Source organism: Equus caballus, chromosome 7 (assembly GCF_041296265.1).
Source record: "Equus caballus isolate H_3958 breed thoroughbred chromosome 7, TB-T2T, whole genome shotgun sequence".
NCBI lineage: Eukaryota > Metazoa > Chordata > Mammalia > Perissodactyla > Equidae > Equus > Equus caballus.
This window is the reverse complement of record NC_091690.1, coordinates 35,278,260-35,285,084: the sequence shown is the minus strand read 5'-3', so window position 1 is coordinate 35,285,084 and position 6,825 is coordinate 35,278,260.

Below are 6,825 nucleotides of genomic sequence, written 5' to 3'. Positions count from 1 at the left end.
AGACCCTGGGCTACACTTTGGAGGATGGTGGCTGGAGCCCCAACCTGCTGTCCTCATCTGCAGCAAAGGCCCCAAAGGGGACTGCCGACCCTGAGCAGACAGAACTGCCTTCCCCACCCCCACATCCGGCTGCCCAGGTACCTTAGAGGGGCCCAGCGCCTGTCCCCACTGCTGCTGCTGGGAACTGGACACCATTGCCAGGGTGGCCCTGTCACCCACTCACTGGCCCATTCCTGAGGCCTGTAGCCACTCTCTGCTGGTTGAGGGGCTTTGAAGGGTGAAGGCCCTGCCTTGGGGCCTCATGGATGAAGTCCTAGCAGGACCAGGGCAGGGCCTTAGGGGAGAATTCCACCCTTCAGCTCCAGCCTCGGCAGGGTGCTGCCTAGGGACTGCACAAGCTAGTTTTGTGTAGAGACACACACACGCAGGCCACTGGTGCAGTAGGGCTGAGGCTAGGGCTGGGGCTGGAGAACCCCCTCCCGGGCTCTGTCTCCAGTGTTCCCAGCAGCTCCCCGCTTACCAGCTATGCATCACACTGGCTTTGGTCGCCTCCGGCCCTGCCTGGCTCCCAGCCCTTCTCCCCCTGCCAGCACCCTCCCTGCCCTCTCAGCTGCCCCGCACTGGGGTCTGTGCAGCCTGAGTCCAAGGCAATGGAGAAAGCAGCCTGACAAGAGGAGCTGTCGCAGCTGCTCTGTGCTGGGTTCCTGGGGCAGGTCCCCTCCAAGCTCTGGGCCTCATCCATGGAATGAGGAGTGCAGGGGGCAGATGATCTGACTCCCTAGAACCCCAGACAAGGCCACAGGCACCTCTTGGGCCCATACTTGCTCAGCTTGTGAGCACCAGCCCCTTCCTGGTGGCAGCCCTCTGGCTGTGGAGGGCTGGGATGGGAGGATGGTGGAGGGGCTGAGTTGGTGGACATTGGGTCCTTTGGGACCTTCTATATGTCTCCTTGCTGCCCCCCAGCCCAACGCCCTGGAACCTGCTCACTGGGCTCCTGGGAGCCATAGGGTGGGGAGGCTGTATATCCAGACACATATGTTACTGCTGCCCAAGGCCACACCGAAGAACATGTCTGGGCAGCTGCCCACCCCAGCCTGAGGCAAATGCACGAGGACTATGCTCTGATCAAGACCCCAGGTGGAGCCCAGGGCCTGGAAAGTATGTCCTTAACAGAGGACATGGAAGTCCCCAGCAGGCTGGCCAGGTTCTGGCTCTGGAATCCTCCAGGGGGCCCTGAGTCCTGCCTGCTGGAGAATTTCCCTGTGCCCCTGGGCCCACCGTCAGGAGGGGAGGGACGGGGGTGCAGGAGCCAAGCCCTCTCTGGGTTCCAGGGAGGGGCAGGGATTTGGGAGTATCCACCCCAGGGAGACAAGGGGCTGCCTTCTCATGGGTCCCTGGTGACCCAGGGCATGCTGGCAGTTTGCTGGTGGAGCGATGTGGGCCAGGTTGGGGAGGGGAGGACTGGGGCTCAGGCTGGGCAGCATCTGGAATCATCTGGCACCTGGAGCCTCAGCAAAGCCTTGGGGTCTCTGCTGCCTCTCACCCCCAGGGCAGTGTCTGTGGGAGATGGTTCAGGTGGGCCAGGTTGAGAGAACACCACCCTGAGGCCTGGTTATTGGAGCGGGGTTACATGTACCTGGTTGTCCTTGGGGCCCAGAGAAAGCTGATGAGAGCAGAGAGTCGAGGAGTAAAGCTGCCAAAGCCAGCAGCTTCCTGTGTGGTCCTCACAGGCAGGAAGGGGGAGGTGGAGGTGTCTAGGGTAGACAGAGCATGGTCTTGGGGAGACCAGTAGGTGGTACAGGGTGGGCCTGGGCACCCCCAAGGACTGGATCCCCACCACCACCAGGTGGACTGGAAGTTACCTAGAGCAGGCCCAGGCCCTTGTGCACCCACCTGCCCCTGTGTGTCCCATCCCGAGCCTTTATCACAAGCCCTTAGAGGGCAGGCAGAGGGGCAGCTGGAGAGCTGCGGGCAGCCCTGAGCTTGGAAACAGCTGTTGCCTCAGTCTGCACATGGGTGTGCACCCCCAGGGGAGCTGTGTGGGCCACGTGTGCCCGGCCAGGTGGGCCTCTACATCCCTGGGCAGGCCTCAGGCACATGCCCTACTCTCTGGGAGCCCTGGGAAACCGAGGGAACCCTGGAACTCCACTGCCCTTTCTAGGCAGGCTTCTTGGGGTCCAGGCTCTGCTCTCTGGATTCTCCCCAGAGGGGACCCTGGGAGGGAGCTTGGCCCCCTCCTTTCATGGATCCCTCTGGGCCTGGTGTGTGTAGCTCCCCTCTGAGCTGGGCAGAGGGCATTGGCCTGAGGGCAGGACTCTGGGACCCAGGCCTGGCAGTGTCCCGGACTCAGGACTGGCACCTCCCCCTTACAGAACATCTTTATTTCTCTCTTGGTAAGTCTGGAAATCCTGGCCTGAGTCTGCCCCAGACCAGTTTGTCCCCACCTTCCACTGGATACAGGATAGAAGCCCTGCTGTTGCTCTCCAGCTTTGTCCAGTCCTTGATCACTGAACTCTGTGGACTGTTTCCCTCGGGACTGTGCTTCCCTGAGCCTTTTCATGCTTCCTCTGCTAGCTCAGACCCTCCCTGCTTCTGCTGGGCCTGCTGCGGGGGGTTCTGAACTGGGCCTTCCTCCTCTGGTTCTCCTCCTCTAGTTCAGGGTCAGCATGGTAGGTGGACCGCCACCCGGTTCTGTAAATAAGTTTTCTGTGAACACAGCCACACCTGCTCATTGGCGTACTGTGGCTGCTTTTGCTGCAAAGACGGAACTGAGGAGCTGTAGCAGAGACTGTGTGGCCCACCCAGCCTAGAATATGTAGTGTCTCACCCTTACAGACAATGTTTGCTGACCCGAGCTCCAGCTGACCCTGTGTGCTGCTGCCAAAACCTCTGGTCACGTTGTCCCTTGGATCTGAAACTTGGAATGCCTCCCCTTTGGTCCCAGCCCTAGAGCGTCACCCCCTTCCTCCTCCTCAGCACACACATAGACCACCTCCTGGTACAGTGGGTGCCGCAGTCCTGGGACCTCTGACAGTGTCCCTGTCCGCCTGCTCTGCATGGGCTGGCTCGTTTGGTGGGCAAGAAGAAGGTATGATCTTCCCTCATGATACATTTTCAGACACGCCAAGATTCAAGATTTTACTTTTTGTCCACTTTTCTCAGGATGCTGCTGAAGGATATGCAACATTATAATTAGAAAACAAAGGCAAACAAACAAACAAACAAACCAAAAAATAGACATAGAACCTGGGAAACAAAGAACCAACATGGGGAGAGATGACGAGAATTCACTGGATGGTGACGGAGAGAAGTCCCAGCATGGCAGTTGTGTGATGGGTCTGCAGACCAGGTTGGCCAGGTTGGGCAGGAAGATCGAAAGGTGAAAAGAAAAGGAATCAATAGATAACACATTGAGAGGAGTCTTCAGCTCCGACAGAGAGCTTGGGAAGAATTAGTAAGAGGACGTAGAAAATGAAGCTAATGAGCAGATGGGCAAGTGCTAACTCCTGGAAGAACAAAATGTTGTACCAGAAGGGAAATATAATTGTACTACACTGCATAGCTCACGAGTGAACAGTGTTTCCATAGTCATGCTAATATCAACATTAAATATCAACGTGATCAGAAAGGGTAACTGCACTAGAAGGGAGAAGGGGGGCCGTCCGGTGGCACAGCGGTTAAGTGCACATGTTCTGCTTCTGCGGCCCAGGGTTCGCCCATTCAGATCCCGGGTGCCGACATGGCACCGTTTGGCAAGCCATGCTGTGGGCAGGTGTCCCACATATAAAGTAGAGGAAGATGGGCATGGATGTTAGCTCAGGGCCAGTCTTCCTCAGCAAAAAGAGGAGGATTGGCAGCAGATGTTAGCTCAGAGCTAATCTTCCTCAAAAAGAAAAAAGGGAGAAGGGTTTGTGCCTGGGGTGAGGTGGGTGGGTGTTTAGTATAAGTGCTAATTTGTTATGTTCCATCAGAATAAGTCCGTATATAATATTCAAAGTAATCAAGAAGTAGAAATTAAAGAATATTATTCATAAATATGAAGATAAATATCAGAAGAAACAGATAAAAGCTGAAAGGATTGCCACTAGGAAGCTAGATGAGTTGAGAGAGGAACAATAGGGCAGGACACTGCTAGTTTTCCTCACAATCCAGAGAGCCCTATTTGACTTTTAAATTAGATATACTTATTGCTCTGATAAAAAGCAAAAATTAAACATCAGAGAAAATAAAAATGAACATCCTAACAAAAATATGGGCAAGGACATTCATAGGCAATTCACAAAACAGAAAGGATGAATTGACATGAAAAAAAAATACTTGCACTAAAAGATCAGAGAAATGAAAATAGGCATGACAATAATATATGTTTTCCCATCAGATTAAAAAAAAACATCTAACTTCTCTGCACATCGTGGTCCCTGTTCAGTAAATTGGAAATGTAATAAGACTTGCCTTGATGAATTCATCTCAAGGATGCAATGAGATAATGCACAAGAGCTCTAAACTCAAAACTCTGTGATACAAAGGAATGAAAGATAAGGAAGCTGTCTCCATGTTGCAGCCCTGTGGTATGGCTAAAAAGATGGTGACAATTTTCCCATTTGACAACCTTTTATTTAAATAAGTAGATAATTCAAATTATAAAGCTATTCCCTCATGAGATTCAATAGGACTATAACCGCAAGGACATTTTCACCTTTCTTGGTCTGGCCCTGCACAGAAATGCTTGCTCTCCATTCATCTACCTAATCTCACTGGTGGAAGGGTGATTGGGAGGAATGAATGTGTAACATACATAGCAGACTCTTCCCATCAAACATTGGCAAGGCACTGGGGCTTGTTCAGGGTGATCATCCATCCAGGTTTCTCTGAAACAGTCCCAATTTATGCCTGTTTTCTGGGAGTCATGATGAACAGCATCTACTTTTATTCTCAAAGTGTTCTCATTTGGATGACAAATTATCTAGTTATCTGAGTCATAGTCTCCTAGGATGCAGGTATTAATTTACACCAAAAATACAAGACAAAATGCATTAGGTACCATATGGGCAGAGGTTAAACATGTTCTATTAAAATATTTATATTTTAGGAGATTGAATTTTATATATATATATATATATATTTTTTTTTTTTTTGAGGAAGATTAGCCCTGAGCTAACATCTGCTGCCAATCCTCCTCTTTTTGCTGAGGAAGACTGGCCCTGAGCTAACGTCCACCCATCTTCCTCTACTTTATATGTGGGATGCCTACCACAGCATGGCTTGCCAAGCGGTGCCATGTCGGCACCTGGGATCCGAACGGGTGAAGCCTGGGCCACCGATGCGAAACGTGCGAACTTAACTGCTGTGCCTCTGGGCCGGCCCCTGAATTATATTCTTGATGACACAAAAGCCTAAACGTGTGTGGCTAATGCAGTTAGAAAGTGGTTTTTTTCTCTCTCTTAAAAGATAATTTGAATCTGCTCAAGCAGCTGTACAAGGTCTTCATTGTGAGCCTGTGTTCTCAGTGTACTGACATAGAATAAACAGTTTTATCCTGGAAAATAGTAAAGTCACATGTTGCAAAGAAACCTTGTCTATACAAGAACATTAGTATAGCTCCTGTGAACTTGTGATTATTGGCATAACGTTTTCTTCTTGGTGCCATCCAATTTCCTGCAGAGCATGCCACTCTCTATAATTGATCTTCATAATGGTGATCTGGAAGATCCACAGCATTCTAAACTTTTTTCTCCATCATTAAGGGAAACTTAAGTTATGTTTATTATGGCATCTGTCTCTCCTATCAATCAAAATCTCTTGGAATGGCTGAAGAAAAAAAAAGTGTATTTTACTAAACTGTGAGTGCACTGGGAAGTGAGAAATTGCCATCAGGATGCTAGAAACTGTGAGAAAGTCCTGAGAGAGGGAAAGCAGACAGGGCCACCTTTATAGAGAGATAAGTCTAGAGGGAACCTTATCTAAAGTAGGTGCAAGAGAGAACTCCCATGAAAGTGGAGGGGATGTCCCAGGGGGATAGAGGGGCCAGGAGAGGCTCAGGGGCAGTCACTGGGTGACTCATCAAGACACTGTTCTTCCAGCAGCTCGGCCAGTTTCTGATTGGGCTGAGTAACAGAAGAGAGTGGCGTCTGCCCTCAGGATGAAGTGGACACCTGGGCTCTGGGGCTGGAGGCTGGGAAGTGACCTGGCAGCTAATGAACCCCTTACTGTAAACTACCAGCACAACCTTTCCACTATTATTAGAACTTGCCTTTCCCACACAGTCCCTGTCAGCAAGCTGCATCCACAAGTGAATGAGGATCCTCAGAAACACAGAGAGAATCATCCTGTATTTGAGGAAACACACCATGAAACCAAAAATGCAATAAAAAGAGCTAACACCTGAAGAAACAGAGTTAATAGAGCAATCGGAAAAAGACTCAAAAATAAATATTATAATATCCTCAAAAGTATTCAAAAGGCTGTTTGTGTTCATGAGGAAAGACATAAACATTCCTGGAAATTAGAAGCAGGTGTCCCTCTTCCACCATGGCCACCTCCATCTACTGCTGCCCCTGGCTCCTGGGTGCTCACTGGTGCACATGGTCTGCTTCTTGTAATGGAGTGGTTGAGATGCTGATGCCCACCCAGGCCAACAGAAGGCCCCAGGAAGGAGTTAACAGGCAGAGTGACCTCTTCAAAGTGATGTCAGATCGCATTCACTCCCTCATGTACAATTAGTAAGGACTTGCCGACCCTCTGGGGATGAACACAAAACTGTTACTGTGGGCTTTAAGGTTCTGCGTGATCCAGCTCCTCTCTGCTCTCGCCTTGCTCCAGGCTTCC